Source organism: Vicia villosa, linkage group LG5, assembly GCF_029867415.1.
Source record: "Vicia villosa cultivar HV-30 ecotype Madison, WI linkage group LG5, Vvil1.0, whole genome shotgun sequence".
Classification (NCBI taxonomy): domain Eukaryota; kingdom Viridiplantae; phylum Streptophyta; class Magnoliopsida; order Fabales; family Fabaceae; genus Vicia; species Vicia villosa.
Window position 1 is genome coordinate 169,523,692 of NC_081184.1, and position 17,388 is coordinate 169,541,079.

Consider the following 17,388-nt stretch of genomic DNA (forward strand, 5'->3'; position numbering starts at 1 on the left):
CTCGTATTTTATTGTATATATATTGCTTAGATGTATGTTAGGATTGTATGGTAAGATTAATCAAACAACCGTTAGCTCACTAACCTCAAGATTAAATATAATCGAATCCAACGCACTTGCACGCACTCACCTCTAGGGTATGCCCCTCTTGGTTGCCTTACGAATAAATGGTTGTGTCCCTCGAATAATAGAGGTACCAATAGCAAACGTCCCTTGAGTCAAAAATCATCAAAGATCATGGTCCCTCGATGTCCCTCGAACTGTTGCCTACGAATACATGATCTAGTCCCTTGAACTGTTGCCTACGAAAAAGAGATGATTGTCCCTTCGAATTTGCTAATGGTACCTCTACGTGTTGCTTTCAAACGACCTCGATGACCCTTCGATGACCCGCACGTCCAATATAACAAGGACTACCTACTCCTATATAGTATGGATAGTCCTGGGAACTTTAAAACTTACAGAAAAAGACCAGTTAAATAGGGTAGTGCTCTTAAACTGCCTAGCTCAATAAAAATATCTTTTCAATATCATTTCAAAAAAACTAAGGCTACGCATTTACGCTAAAGTCCTTATGCTTCTTTCAAAACAAACAAAAACATGAGCTAAGCAAGTTAAGAGCCCGTAGATAACTACGGATGAAAAGGGTGCTTACACCTTCCCTTTTCATAACCTACCCCCCGAGCCCGTTTCTTTTAAAAAAGGTCTTTTTCTGTACTTTTTACCCTTCCTAACATTGGACAAAATAAAAGTCGGTGGCGACTCATGCTCACCGCAACATTGTTGCATATTAAAAATAAAAGTCAGTTCACCGAGTTACAGAACTGGCGACTCTGCTGGGGAGTCTTTAAGAGGGGTTTACCTTAGGGCTTAGTTCATTATAAATATTTTTAACTGTTTGTTTGTATGCTTTATTCTTAAGGACTGTTTTGGGTATTTACTTGTGTGAGAGATCCTAACCCGGATCTGAGTACCTTAGGAAAATGGCATGAGACCAAGGAGACTGCACAGCGTATACTGATGTGGTTGATATGGTGGCCATCGTTAGTGTGACACATTGGTGTGTCCTGGTGTTCCTTGGGATCCGACTCGAGGAAACACTTGGCTGCTGCGTGGTGTCATTAAGCACTAATTTGCCCCTAGAACCTTAGTTGAACTAAACTTTGGCCTTTTAGAAAGTAGCGAGATGGCTGGCTTTGGTTCCGACTGAAGTTGGTTGATACTCGAAGCTACACTCATATGGACTGGACTTTCGGGACCTTTTCGGTTGGCGATTCGATTGCCAAACTGAGATAAGCGCCTTCGAGAAAGGTCAATGATATGAGCTCCCTAGAGCCCGATCTTTATATAGGACAGGTTGAGCCAACTAAACTTCAATGGGGAGGGTATTTACCTTTGAACCTTATACAAGCCTATAAACCTAAGGATACTTGTGTGACTTGTTTGTATTCATTATCTAACCGTTTGGTTTCCTTGCAGGATTTGTTTATACCCTAACAACTTGATTTCCTTGCAGGATTTGTTTATACCTTAACCATTTGGTTTCCTCGCAGGATTTCTTTATACCCTAACCTTTTGGTTTTCTTGCAGGATTTGTGTGTACGCTAACAACTTGAACTCTTTGTAGGACTTACTCCTCATAATCACCTAACTAACATTTTTCAAGGATCTCAAGTATTTAGGGCGCACAATTCCAGGTGCCATCATCCAGAGCCTAAATTTCTATCCAGGGGCAAGAGGATTTATTTTCCTCTAGCCAGATGCCTTCAAACTCAAGGGTACAGTTCCTATCGAGGGGCAAGAGGATTTATTTCCCTCCAGCCAGACGCTTTTTCAAACTCGAAAGTATAATAAACTTCTGTCAATGGGCAAGAGGATTTATTTTCCTCTATCCAGATGTCTTCAAACTCAAGGGTACAGTTCCTATCGAGGGGCAAGAGGATTTATTTTCCTTTAGCCACATGCTTTTAAGCTCAAAAGTACCATACCCCGAATCAGAGGCTATGACCCACTGGATATGGTGAGCTTGATTCTTATAGAAGGACGTCCAAAGATGAATAGTCAAAGCTCTTCAGACGAAGCTGCAACCAAAATTTCCAAAGGACAACCTTCTCATCTTCTTACTATTTCATTCTTACTATCCCTGAATCTGGATGCTTACAACTCCTGTGTGGCTTTGTCGATATCTTCCTCTAGGAGTAATTTGCAGTACAGATACGAACGTTTAGTTTGTTTTCCACTCTGGGGCACTTGGTCAGTCGATCGATGATTGTCATCCATTTCAAGACAAGGTTCAAGACCTGATTGACGCAAAGGCTATCATCATTCATACCTAAAGGCCAAATTCGAAGTTCTCCTTTGACTCAATGGATCTTCTGAAGCAATAAGTCCATACGGAGAACATCTCCTCAATGTTGGCAATTCGTAATTTCATGCATTTTCATGCGTAATCTTTCTTGTTCTTGTTCAATACTGTCTATATGCAATACTTGTTTGTTTTTGAACTATAATAACGATGCATTGGATATGTTTGTCTTGAAAAAATTCATTCGCTCTCGCTCTAATATGTTTTTATTTGCTTGTGATACCAAACTCTCAGTGATAAAGCATGATGACTCTGAAGGGAGAATGACGAACGCATAATACCAATAATCTCAAATAGTGTGCTTTCGAGTAAAACCCTGTTGATGATGTACAGGCATTGTTTCAAATTCCCAAACACTGGAGATATAAGGAAGTTAATCCCTTGCCAACCCCTTTGAGCCTGGAAGTAGGAGTTTCTTTTCTATACGAAAAAACCCTCACATTTAACCTAGGGGCAGGGTAGTGTTCAGTTAACCTGATTGAGTGTTTAAAATTCAGTAGGAGCTCGCATCTAAGGATACAACAATGGTTATCCTTCAAAAGGTTGAGGAAAAGTCGAGACCACAATGGTCATCTCTCGCAACAGAAGGTCAAAATATGACGATACAACAACGGTTATCCCTCATCGACCAAGAAATGAGGTAGTCACGATCTTTCCAACGAATCGAAGACGTCCCAGGATCATACAACCTGTTCAAAAAATGGAAAAAAATGAATCAAAAAAAAAGAAAGAAGAAAAAAGACCCGCTAAGTCAACAACTTGAAAACAAGTGACTTAGGCAAAAATTAGGGCATCCCGCTGGACATCAAAATTCAAAAGAATTTATCCAGGAAAAAGTTAAGGAACATGAAACAAAAAAAAAAGATCCTTAGCAAAAGGACGAGGTCGTGTGACAATAAATTCAAAGAACAAGATCGTGTGATCAGACACCAAGAATAAAAGGTAAATGATTGACATGTTCAAACACCTCATCGATTCCTCAATCGTCTCAAGCTCCTATTGAAGGATGAATGCTCGCATCGAGTTAACTGAACTTAGGTTGGAGAACATCACGAAGGGGGTGGGCACCAATAAAATTTTGAGCCTAAAAATCCTTTCTTCTAAAACCGTGAACTTGGCCACGTTACAACCCTCAAAAGTCCTAATTGAAGCAGGGTTAATTCGAAAGCATACTGTAAACGAGAATACGGTAAACCGACTCCTAGGAGTTTTGCTAAAACGTTTGAGTTGGTATCACACCACTTTTCACAAAAATCAATGTTTTGACATCCTTTCAAAAAAAAAATCTTTTTTAAAAACTTCAAGACACACATGAACTTTGCATTAGATTTATATTTCTCATACTAAACATTCTTTGCATATGAACAAGTACTTGACACCAGGAAAACTTCCATCATGAGCTGCAGATGAAAAGTTTAACCCTCTCAAGGGACAAGTTGTCTTCAGAACTCCGTTGAGTTCGAGCATGAACATCTCAAATTATAATCACCCTCGTGGGCACAAAAACGGTTGGAATACCCCATGGACTAAGCGTTCAGATATTCGGGGCAATCAAGCCAAGATTCAAAGGATCTCTCAAAACTGCTGAAATTACCAGGAGCCTTCACCCAAGCACAACTAGAATTACCTCCAACCCTGATCAACCAGGGGCATGATTCCTAAGTTCATGATACAGGGGCATGTTGCTTATGATAGCACGAATATCAGAAAGTCCCCCGATAGATAAAGCTGCAGAGACGTCTCGTACGCCCGACTCAGTCAGTCAAAAGCTTGTATGTACAAGGGGCATGACATATCTCATTCATCAGGGGCAATCAAGTCAAGATTCCTAGAATCTCTCAGAGATGCAAAAAACAATCAGGGGCATGTATCCAAGTAAATCTTAGTCTATTTCCAATCAACATGGGGCATTGTCCTGGGTCAATGATTACGAGGGGCATGACGCCCATAGTGCACATCTCATAAAGTCCTCGCGAGGCGAATCTTTCCAAAGTCCCTACTAGCAGGGGAAAATCTATGCAAGTCCAGTTGGACATCTAGATCAATACTCAGTGGTGTGTCCCAATCAACACAAATCTAGGAATGACAGTTACTATAATACTGGGGGCAATGTTCAAGGCATCCATGCCTTCCTACAGCTTCGATTTCACAAGATTTTATCCCCACAGAGCAATTCTCAAGAAGATATCTTCAAACATACTCGTCTCGACAAAGACAGGACTCCCCAACAGAGTTTACATCTTCAACAATACCGGTTCTCCAAAACTTTGCTCTTCTCCAACATGTTTTATTAATATCTCTAATCCCCAATCAGGGAACATCAAGTTACTGATCATCCCCAAGCAGAAATCATAAACCCCCCAGCTGAGCATCTTCAACACAAGATCAGACATCAAAATCACAAAGGCATAGAGATTTATTTTCTCAATAAAGACAACATAAATCATATTCACATATCATATGGCATAAACATATTCATACATTGCATACATTACCTCATAATGAATTCATTCATAACATACAAAGTTTCTCTTTTATTCTGAGGGACTCATTACATAACATATGCATCATGACATTGCATAACTATACCTATTGCAGGATACAGGCACCGGCAAATTAACGAAATCTCCAACTTTCCAAGATCTAATTCAGCTACTACGAACGGTACTGACACGGTCAACGCTCAGAGATCTAATTCTATCATCACGAACGGTGTAGACACGATCAATGACCAACTAAGTCTAATTCAGCTACTACGAACGGTACTGACACGACAAAAGACCTAATTCGGTTACTACGAACGGTACTGACACGGTCAACTCTCAGAGATCTAATTCTATTATCACGAACGGTGTAGACACGATCACTGACCTTCCCAGTCTAATTCAGTTACTACGAACGGTGCTGACACGACAAGAGATCTAACTCCATCATCACGAACGGTGTGGACACGATCAACTATTTCCTAAAGTCTAATTCAGTTACTACGAACGGTGCTGACACGACAAGAGAATCTAATTCTATCATCACGAACGATGTAGACACGATTATCTCCCCAAGATCTAATTCGGTGACCACGAACGGTACTGACACGATCAACTCTCAGAGATCTAATTCCATCACCACGAACGGTGTGGACACGATCAACTGCTTCTAAGTCTAATTCAGTTACTACGAACAGTGCTGACACGACCAACTCTCAGAGATCTAATTTCATCATCACGAACGGTGTGGACACGATCAACTATTTCCTAAAGTCTAATTCAGGCACTACGAACGGTGCTGGCACGACCAACTCTCAAAGATCTAATTCATCTACTACGAACGGTAATGACACGATCAACATTCAAATACTCCTCAACACAGGGTATCAGTCTAACGCACGACTCATTCCTTCAACCTAACGCACGGTTTTCCAGACATCTGCTGATGCAGGCTAGACCCAGTCTAACGTACGACTCAACCTAGGTCTTTTCCTCAGAAACAGTCTAACGTACGACACGTTCTGACTCTTAAGTACATCAAGTCAGATGGCATCTTCAAGCCCATCTCCATCATACATCTTCTCGACACACCTGGATGGCATCTTTAAGCCCATCTCAGACAATTTTCTGTCAATATCTGGATGGCATCTTTAAGCCCACCTCCGACAACATCATGTCAATCCAATTAGTGGCATCTTTGAGCCCATTCAAACCATCTCCGACATAGGTCCCTGCATCAGCAAGGCAAATTTTTGGGGCACTAAGTGTTCAATCATCTTCTACCTTCAGATCCCGATAGGCAAAGATGCCAATCTACCTCTTCAGGTTTAAGAAGATTGAACAGGGGCAGCTGTTGCACCCCAAAATTTGCCCTCATATGTTTGCAAAATGTCATTTTTATTTCAAATAAATGACATAGCCCAGTTGGTAAGAGTGTAAGGTTTGCAATTATAAGGTTCCGGGTTCGAATCCCACCGTCTCCATTATTTTGACTTTTTTTTTTTCTCTTATTATTTTTCATATTAAATTTCCATAGTTTTTTTTTTTTTAGTTTTAGATTTTATCATTATGATTATTTCTTCAAATACTCGTTCATTTTAATTTTAGGGATTAATTTTTTATCATTACCTTTTATTAAGTAATTTTTTATAGTTATTAGTTTATTAAAAAAAAAAATCAAAAAAATTATGTCACGTGTTTGCTAGTTTCCATTATATTAGGAATTCATTTTTATTTTAAGTAGTTTTATAAGTTTCATTGCTATCATTATCATATTGTTAATAATAAAAAAATTATATTTTAGTCTTTCCAAAATTGAACCAAATGTATCATGTTTGCAAATCGGTCTCCCTTCATAAACTTGCTCTCAAAGGACAAATCTCAATCAAATTCCTATAACTACACAAGATCTTCAATCTTAATTCCAAAAATCAATTACCTTCAATTAACATTAAACCAAAAAATCAATCAGAATTGAATTCAAGATATCATGTGTGGCTATAAAAAGAGAGAAATATCACAGAAAAAAGGGAGAGGAAAAAAACCCAAAAAAAAACATTCTCTGTCACGTACAAAGTTCACCAATTTTTCTAACCCTTATACAACTGCTTTTGACATACCAACAACCACCCAAAAAATCAATTCTAACACTAATCTCACCATCATATACAACCTTGTTCATCCTCAAAGCTATGTCCTTCAAAACAATTTCACTACAACCATTCAAACTTTCTTAGCCACATACAACACTCTCAAATCTAACACATAAACTAGTAAATTACACATAAACAAAAAAACCAAATTCATAAACAAAACACAAACCTTCATCTTCTTTAACACACTAACCATAACAATATCTCTGTTTTTACAATAACATGAATGTCAAATTTCTTTTTGCAGGAAAATAGAAGAAAAAGGATGAAGCCGTGGCCAATCAGAAGCTTGACGGAAACCGCCCACCGATCCGCGCCGATCTCCTCAAGCCGCCTCCACGAACCACACTAGTTGCGATCTCTGCTGCAAATCCATCACACGCCGAATCTCCTTTCCGATCTACCACCGGCGTGTCAATAACCCGGCGTAGCCACCACCATGATTTGTCGCGAACACCGTCTCCGCGGTAGAAACCTTGTATTGTTGCTTGATTGTTTGCATTTTGTTTCAGGTTAAAGTTTGTTTACTCTTCATGAATGAAAGCAAGAAAGCCAAATGAAGAAGAAAGGGCATGGAAAATCGTGGAGAGAGATACGAGTTGTTGAAGATGGGGATGGACTCTCATTTGTTTTTTTTTTCTTGTTTTGTTATTAGTTCACATCTGGGCTTGAATGTTGGAAATAAGCCCAACAAAATTACTTGCACCCCTCAGCCATCTTATTATTTTAGCTTCTATTTGTTTAGGTAATTAACTTAATTAAGTTAGGATTAGGAACCTTAAGATTCAGACTAATTTAGTTAATTAGGAGTTCTAAAAAAAATCAATCTCAACTTAGATTTTAATTAATTGAGTTAATTTCATTGAATTAGAATTACGTTATAATTAGTATTAACTTAGTAATTAGACTTAGATAATTTTTAAAATTAATCTTTATTTTTTATTTTAATTGATTAGAATAACCTTAGAATTAGTTTTTTTTTAGACTTTCAAAAACTTAAATTCTCGTTATTCTCGATTCCTCTTCTCACCTCCAAATCACTTGTATGACGCGTGCTTGTTTATTCTATTGTTTTTTGTATCTTGAATATTAGAATGTATATAGGTCAAATGTAAACATTATAGTGAAATATCTTTATGTTCCTGCACTTTTAAATTCTCGTATTTTATTGTATATATATTGCTTAGATGTATGTTAGGATTGTATGGTAAGATTAATCAAACAACCGTTAGCTCACTAACCTCAAGATTAAATATAATCGAATCCAACGCACTTGCACGCACTCACCTCTAGGGTATGCCCCTCTTGGTTGCCTTACGAATAAATGGTTGTGTCCCTCGAATAATAGAGGTACCAATAGCAAACGTCCCTTGAGTCAAAAATCATCAAAGATCATGGTCCCTCGATGTCCCTCGAACTGTTGCCTACGAATACATGATCTAGTCCCTTGAACTGTTGCCTACGAAAAAGAGATGATTGTCCCTTCGAATTTGCTAATGGTACCTCTACGTGTTGCTTTCAAACGACCTCGATGACCCTTCGATGACCCGCACGTCCAATATAACAAGGACTACCTACTCCTATATAGTATGGATAGTCCTGGGAACTTTAAAACTTACAGAAAAAGACCAGTTAAATAGGGTAGTGCTCTTAAACTGCCTAGCTCAATAAAAATATCTTTTCAATATCATTTCAAAAAAACTAAGGCTACGCATTTACGCTAAAGTCCTTATGCTTCTTTCAAAACAAACAAAAACATGAGCTAAGCAAGTTAAGAGCCCGTAGATAACTACGGATGAAAAGGGTGCTTACACCTTCCCTTTTCATAACCTACCCCCCGAGCCCGTTTCTTTTAAAAAAGGTCTTTTTCTGTACTTTTTACCCTTCCTAACATTGGACAAAATAAAAGTCGGTGGCGACTCATGCTCACCGCAACATTGTTGCATATTAAAAATAAAAGTCAGTTCACCGAGTTACACAGCCGTATGAGGAGTTTCTTAAGAAAACTAACACCGAATCATGTAGATTTATTGTTAATACAAGGTGGTCTGGCGAGGTCCAGCCAAAGAAGAGGCGGTTTTCGCCGTCGTCCGCCACTGTTCCTCGCCGGAATTTGGGCGAGTTGAAGAAAGCGGAAGAGAGGATCAGGGTTTGTGTATGGTTGTTGCTGACCCTTTGTTTTGGATATGTGGAAATCTGGGTTTGGAATAGCAAAAGATTTTATAGAAAAAATTGGGTCTTTGAATAATTTGGAGTTTGAAATAGCAAAAGATTTTACAGAATAAATTGGGTCTTGAAACAGATTTTATTATCTCTATAGCAAAGTAATTTGGAGTTTGGAATAACAAAATATTTTACAGAATAAATCTAGGAAGACTAAACATGCACATTTTCTAGCCATTAGGATTTTTAAAATTTGGATTTGGAAAAAAATGGATGATAATGAGTTTTTCTGGGTTTGAAAAATTTGGGTTGTTTGAGTTCATAGAAAACCAAGAAGATAATGACTATGATGTCATGTAACCAAAACATTGACACCGTTAGGCTTTGTTTGGATTGATGGAATCGGATGGAGCGGAGCGGAACGGAATGGAATAAAATAATATTCCGTTGTTTGGATAATTTAGAAACGGATGGACGGAGCGGAAATGAGTGGTATGGATTCCATTCCATTCCATCACTTACCACCATATTCCTTCCCCTCCGATTTAGGCGGAATGAATAATTTGTCTTATTCCGTTCTAAAATTTCCAAACAATGGAATGGTACATTCGTTCCGCTCCGTTCCACTCCGCTCCATCCGACTCCGCTCTATTCCATTCCGCTCCGTTCATTTTGTGATATCCAAACATACCCTTAGTGTGAAATAGACAGAAAGGATGAGTATGACACAGTTAGATGAAATAAAGGATTTAATTGGTCTTTTTAAAAGAAAGAGGACTAAATTAGACCCAGAGTTATAGGTAAAGGACTAAAAAAATATATTAAACTTTATTTTTATAACAAAAATAAAATTATTTAAATTATATTTTTAGGGTTAAATATGTTTTTCGTCCCTGTAAATAATCCAAAATACAGTTTTAGTCCCTCTAAAAATTTTCTTTAAAGAATGATCCTTATAAAGTTTTTTGTTCATATTTTTAGTCCTTACCGTCGATTCGGTCTAACGGAAGCTGACGTGGCACTTAAAGTCAAACTATAGAAAAATAAGTTACATCTCGGGGATTCGAAACCTCCCTAAATTTGAAAGTGGAAGCAAGTTCAATTATGGTAGCTCTAACAGAATATGAATATGTAGCCTCATCAACTCTTCCAAAAGCATACGTACGAGATGCTAAATTATAAACACAAAATGATATCTTTTGGATTCTCTACCAAAATTGAGTTTATCTTTGTATGTTCTTCTCCTTCTTCCTCACTTCTTTCTTTCAAACATTCAATTCTCTTATTTGCATATTCTTCACATTCTTTCTCTCTCAAACAATTGTCAATTACATGTTTGTTAATGAGTTGGTTGATGCTAAGTTGTTATCAAAAAGTTGCATTTGTGCAAATGATGTGTTGAAACAGACAATCATGAAAATGCTTAGAAGCTGTTTGTTGAAATGCTTGATAGAATGAACTGATAGGCGGAATTATCTGTATGTTACCATATTTTGTGGCAAGTATTGAAGCTTTTAGAATACAATAAAGCTTGTTGTTTCTTATCAGAAAACATATCAAGATTAATAGAAGCAAGCTTATGCTATAGCATTAGATTAAGCTCATGAATGGATTTTAAATCTCTAACGATAAATGTGGTATTACACAAGGAATGGTTGGGCTTGTTCATGATGCAACGTTCACATGCTCCGTAATGCATTTTCATCATCTCTCAATTTGGAGAACATACTTCATCCTCGTAATAGACCGGCAAATCCCGTGGCATTTCCAATTTAAAGTAGCAATGTATGTATTACATGCCCGAGCTTTCCAATCATAATCTGCACAAGGATAACACTGTCAGGAAAGGTTTTTAATTCATTGAGTATTTGGGAAAATGAAAGAATTTGCACATTATAATTAGGAAGCTTAATGGAAGAATATGCACTTACCCCCACATTCCAAGATAATAATGGCTAACATATAAATCCGCTTGAAATTACGAAAATTCAATAGCTAAGGAGACAATGTTTGAAGGCAAGAAAAAAAGCAATATGTGATCTCATATATCTCTTGTCTCCTTTATAGAATCTTTCAATCTTCACAAGTCATTGAAATATATATATATATATATATATATATATATATATATATATATATATATATATATATATATATTTCATTGCTACAGGTATTTAGGACCACAACAAATTATTCACATATCTTAATGTGTTCCAATTTTAAAAACTTGCTTCTTGCTTACTAGTCTTTTCAAAAATCAATTCTTCTAAGTCTTTTAGATAAATACAACTATGGACTTTCGTTTCTCTATTATCATTAGAAAGGCATCATTTGGTGCAAACAGAGCAGCTTCGAAAACTGCGGACATGCCAAAGGGATATCTTCCAATATATGTTGGAGAAAAACAAAATCAATATGTGATCCCCATATCATACTTGTGCCACTAAATGATAGAGTCCTTATTCTATAGTGCATGTTAGGATATCCTTATCTAAATAATTGAATGGTTAGTATATATTTAATAGGATATAGAGACAAGGGCTCACAAAGCTAATAATGAAGATCAAGGTGATATGATTCAAAATCACAGCAATAACAAATTAGAAGATGCTGAAAAGAAGAAAAAGATGGATTGCGTGTGTTTTATGATACTCGAGCATTCATCTAGTTATCTCTTTATGAAGCAGCCACATAATGACATGAAAGTTCAGTTTCAAGTGAGTTCAGGTAATATAATTTCTATGATGATATTTATAACAGCTTTTAATTAATCATATTTTGTTTAACCAATCTTCAATTGTACTGCAATATCGTGTTGTTGTATCCATAAAAAAGACCTTGATGACAATTTAATATTTATATGTTTCTCTGTAGTGTGATCATGGAAGTGTTATTTTCATGTATGGTGACATAATATTCCTTATCAAAGGCCCATGCACCATTCTTGCATGACGAGATATTATCTTTCTCTAGCATTCTATCAAAAGTTTAACAACAAGATAAAGTTTCTCAAATATTGAGTAGAGGTTGAGAAGGTGATTGTTAATGAACTTGTTTAAGGAACACCCAAAAGTGAATATCATCTACGAAGCTCTCGAAGGCTTTTTTATGCACCCTCTGGAACACAGAGTGACAAGTTGTTGTTTGATATCCGAAAAGTTTTCATTTTGTAAATTGGTTTTAAGGAGGTTTGAAACCCCACAATTTAATGTATTTCTCTGCAGTTTGATTTTAAGTGACGTGGCGTGCTAGGTCAGCTTCCGTTAAAACAAATAAACTGTAAGGACTAAAAATATGGACGAAAAATTTTAAAGGACTATTCTTTGAAGCAAATTTTTATAAGGACTAAAACTGGATTTTGGATTATTTATAGAGACCACAAACATATTTAACCCTATTTTTAATAGTGATAAATTGGGGATTAATATTACTTAGTTAAAAATTAAGATTATATTTTTTATATACTATTAAACTATCTTAAAAAATCTTATAAAAATAAGTCAAAAAAATTTATTAAAAATATTATAAGCTATTTTGACAAATCCTTCTAAATAACATCACACAATGCTTGCTATGCTATTAAATAAATCAATTCAGTCAGACCAAATATCATCATACACCATACACTAGTACAACAACAACAATATAATTTTAAAATTTACACCCGATATTTTAAAAACGGGTGTAAATATAAAATGCGGTGGCAATTTTGTAAATAAAATGTCATTTTAAGTATTATCATATGATAATTTACACCTTATTTTAAAAAAACGGGCGTAAATTAAATATATTATTATAATCAAATATCTATTACTCCTGTTAAACTTAAAACGGGTGTAAATTTAAATAAACTAAAAAAATAGAACAAAGGGAGAAATCCTATCTCTCACCCCAACGGATGCTTTCTATTGTAATGCACACACTAATCTTGAGGAATTTTCAAGTCTTTTATTTTTTATTGTAATATTTTTCACAAACAGACAGGTACCAATGGAGAAGCAGACTACTGTATGTTCTTGGAATTGTCTGCAGACTTGTTGCAGAAGAATAGATTGGAGGAACTTCAAGTTGTTCTAAAGTCGTTCGGCAAAGATAAGGTCTCGCCAAGGGAGACAGCGATTTGGTTAGCGAGGAGTCTTAAGGGAATGATGTCGGATGAAAACGGAAGACGTACGTCATGAGGTATCTTAATTCTTAAAAAATCATGCTTATTTTGAGATTATTCTGAAGTTTCTATTCTGATCACCGGTTGTGGAGAAATTTATCCAAACTGATTCATTCTTTGTCAAAGTAGGGAATATTATATTTCATATTGTGGCCAAAAGTTGATTGTGGAGTCGATGTAGAAACACCATAAACATGTTAATATATGGATAACTTTAATCCACTGGCTTAGAAAAAGTGGCGCTGTTATTGCTATATTCATTCTATTTATGTTATAGTGGGTGTATTATGTTATCTCCGAGTTTGGTCTATCTCTATGATATTGCACGGAATGTTTTGAACGTTTTAAGATTTAGATTATTAGCATGTTGTTTCCAGTTATTTAACTTGTTCATAATAATCTGCAGGATGGAAAATTTGGAATTGTTGTTGAAATATGGTCCTGATGCCTGGAAACAGCACAACTTGCAATTGGAAGTATACTTGTCAAGGTTTGTTGATTGAATTATTGTGCGTCAAATTTATATGTTAGTTTGTATAAATGCTTGTGCTTGTGCATCATTTACTTTCTTCATACTTTAGCAAATGAAGATTCTGACAGACTTGTCTTTGTTCAGTTAATAAGTGTGTTAATAATTTTTCTAAGAGGGTAGTTTATTTATTGAATGACTGAAGATTGTTTGACTGTCAATAGGCCAGTATCAGGATTATACCGGTTCAAAATGAACCTATTATATGTATCCCCTCGTTTTTTTTCAAAGTATATTTAATATAATCCCAATGCAAGAAATAAAGAATTGTTGATCCTTAGCAACAAGTTCTCAACTCTAGAACATTATCCCATGTCATTCTAAGAACAGAGACTGCAGCAGTAAACCTAGATCTAGGGGAAAAACATTGCAGTCCAAGTAGCTCCTTTTTCTTCATAAAAAGGTGAGTCATCATATGAAAAACATGTAAACTATTGTTTTAATATTGTTAATTTATTATATGTTGAACTTGTAGATTAATTTTACAGACACGTCACCATATGAAAAAGAGACAATCGACCATATTCGGCAATTTTGGGCTCAAATATTTTTGCAAATGGTTGAAAATCAAAAGGTTGAGGAGCAAAATCTACAAGATCAAATGCAAATAGTTGAAGAGGATAAAAACATAGAAATGTTGCCAAAACAAAAGTCGAAGAAGAAGAAGAAAACTTATGTATGAAGAAAGTGTTATGACTTAGTTAAAATATGATTTTTATGTGTATGATTTTACAGTACTTCAAATATTATGACTGTACATGATTTTGTATACTTTTTGGTTAATATTAAAAATATTAGGGTTAATGAACTTTTTCATCCCTTTAAATATTTCAAATTTTGTTTTTAGTCCCTCCAAAATTTTCCTTCAAGAAATCGTCCCTTTAAAATTTTTCTTCTGAACTATTGGTCCCTAACGTCAAATTTCGTAGCTAATCGGTGGCTAAAGTCGTAGCTAATCTCTAGCAAATTTGACGTTAGGGACCAATAGTTTAGACAAAAAATTTTGAAGGGACGATTTCTTAAAGGAAAATTTTAGAGGGACTAAAAACGAAATCTGCAATATTTAGAGGGACCAAAAAGTTCATTAACCCAAAATATTATTACTTAGTTAAAATATGATTTTTTATGTGTATGATTTTATAGTATTTGAAATATTATGATTGTACATGAAATATAACTAAATGATGTATATGAAATAGGGTGTAAATAGATTTAAATATAATATAATTGTTCATTCATAAATGGCATATTTACACCCGATTTTTATAAAAATAAGGTGTAATTAAGAACGTATCTATACCCGATTTTTATTAAAATAGGGTGTAATTAAGAACGTATCTACACCCAATTTTTATTAAAACTGGGTGTAATTAAGAGCGTAATTACACCCGATTTTTATTAAAATAAGGTGTAATTAAGAACGTATCTACACCCGATTTTTATTAAAATAGGGTGTAATTATAAACGTAATTACGCTCAATTACACCTGATTTTTATTAAAATAAGGTGTAACGTAGAACGTATTTACACCCGATATTTTTAAAATGGGGAATAATTAAGAACGTATTTACACCCAATTTTAATTAAAATAGGGTGTAAATTAGAACGTATTTACACCCGTTTTAAACGGGTGTAAATTCATTAGACATTTCTCACCTGATGGATATACACCCAATTTTTATTAAAAATAATGGGTGTAAATTTAATAAAAACGAGTGTAAATTAACATTTTTATACTAGTGATATCAACCACTTTTAGAATTTGAATCATGCTAGTCCTCTGTGTTACCATACAAAAACACATAAGGCAACATGATCCTATACTTTGCCAGTAACTCAATGTTATGAATATTGCAGATTCTATAAGAATAGCTAAGCTAGGGGAAATCTACTAATTCTTTTCATTCATGCTTGCCTTCATTACATCAGAAACTAGTACTTATAGTACTTTCATTTCACTACAGTCCAAGAGTTCTCTAACTAACTCTTGCTGACTCACTACAAATGCCAATAAACGTGGCTCATGGCAAAGCACTAACAAATACATTCTAGAATACTTAGTAGATTCTACCCTTTTTTTCTCCCCTTTGGAACCTCATAATCATTGAGGTGTTTGGGCCTTCCACAATTTCTCTTGGGCCTGAGATGAGGAATTCTTTCCTCATGTTCTGACTCCTCTTCTTGCTGCTGCGTGACATTCCCTTGGTCTGCAAGAAACACCTTGTCCTCAAGGTGGAACTGAGGGTAAGTGTGTTTGATGTAATCAAAGTCTTCCCACGTAGCATCTTCCGGAAACAGTCCCTCCCACTGAATGAACACCCTCTTATTCTTGTTTCCTGCATTAATCTTCCAATCCAGCACAGCCAATGGTTGGATCAGTGGTTGGTTCTCCACAGCTTCCGGAGGTAACTCTAACGCCGGTGGAATGGCTCCGGTACATGGTTTCAGCTGAGAAGCATGAAAAACCGGGTGAATTTTGCTAGTGGCAGGAAGTTCTAGCTGGAAGGCGACTTCCCCGACTGCTTTGATGATCTTGAAAGGCCCGTAGAACCTTTTGGAGAGTTTGTGAATCCGTCGTCCCTCAACAGAATTCTGCCGATGAGGTCGCAGTTTCACAAAAACGAAGTCACCAACAGCAAATTTGTGTGGAATGCGTGTTCTATCTGCAAAACTCTTCATTGTTTCTTGAGCTTTCTCAAGTTTCTTCTTCAGTTCCTGCAGAATTTCAGTTCGCTCCACTAAAGTGTCTTCGACCGCCTGAATGTGTGTGCTGCCACTCATGTAATCAGTCAAATTAGGAGGCTTTCGACCATAAACCACCTGAAATGGCGAAACTCCAGTGGAAGAATGGATTGCAGTATTGTAATGCCATTCCGCCCAGTGAAGGAACGAACCCCATCGCTTAGGTTTCTTGTGTACGAAGCACCTGAGGTACTGCTGCAGGAGCTTGTTGACAATCTCAGTCTGCCCATCACTTTGAGGGTGATAAGCTGTGGACATTCGCAGCTTCGTGCCACTTAAGCGGAATAATTCTTGCCAAAAGTGACTAAGGAATATGGGATCCCTGTCAGAAACCATACTTCTGGGCATGCCATGTAACTTACACACCATTGAAGCAAATAACTCAGCAACTTTGGAAGCCGTAAATTGAGTGGGTAACATACCAAAATGAGCAGCTTTCGAGAGGCGATCTACCACCACCAGAATGACAGTATAATTTTGGAATGAAGGGAGGCCTGTGATGAAGTCCAAAGAAATGTCTTCCCACACCTTGTCGGGTATTGGCAAGGGTTGCAAGAGACCGTAAGGGGCATGATTAGCAGGTTTCATCTGCTGACAGATTACACAATTACGAATGAAAGCAATAACATCGTTCCTCATTCCTTCCCAAAAGACATTTTCTTGGAGCCTCCCGAATGTGCGATGAATCCCACTATGTCCTCCTAAGGGTGAAGCATGAAACTCTTCCAACAGTAATGGTTTGAAGGGTGAATCTCGGGGTAAAAAGAGTTTTCCCTTGCAAAACACAA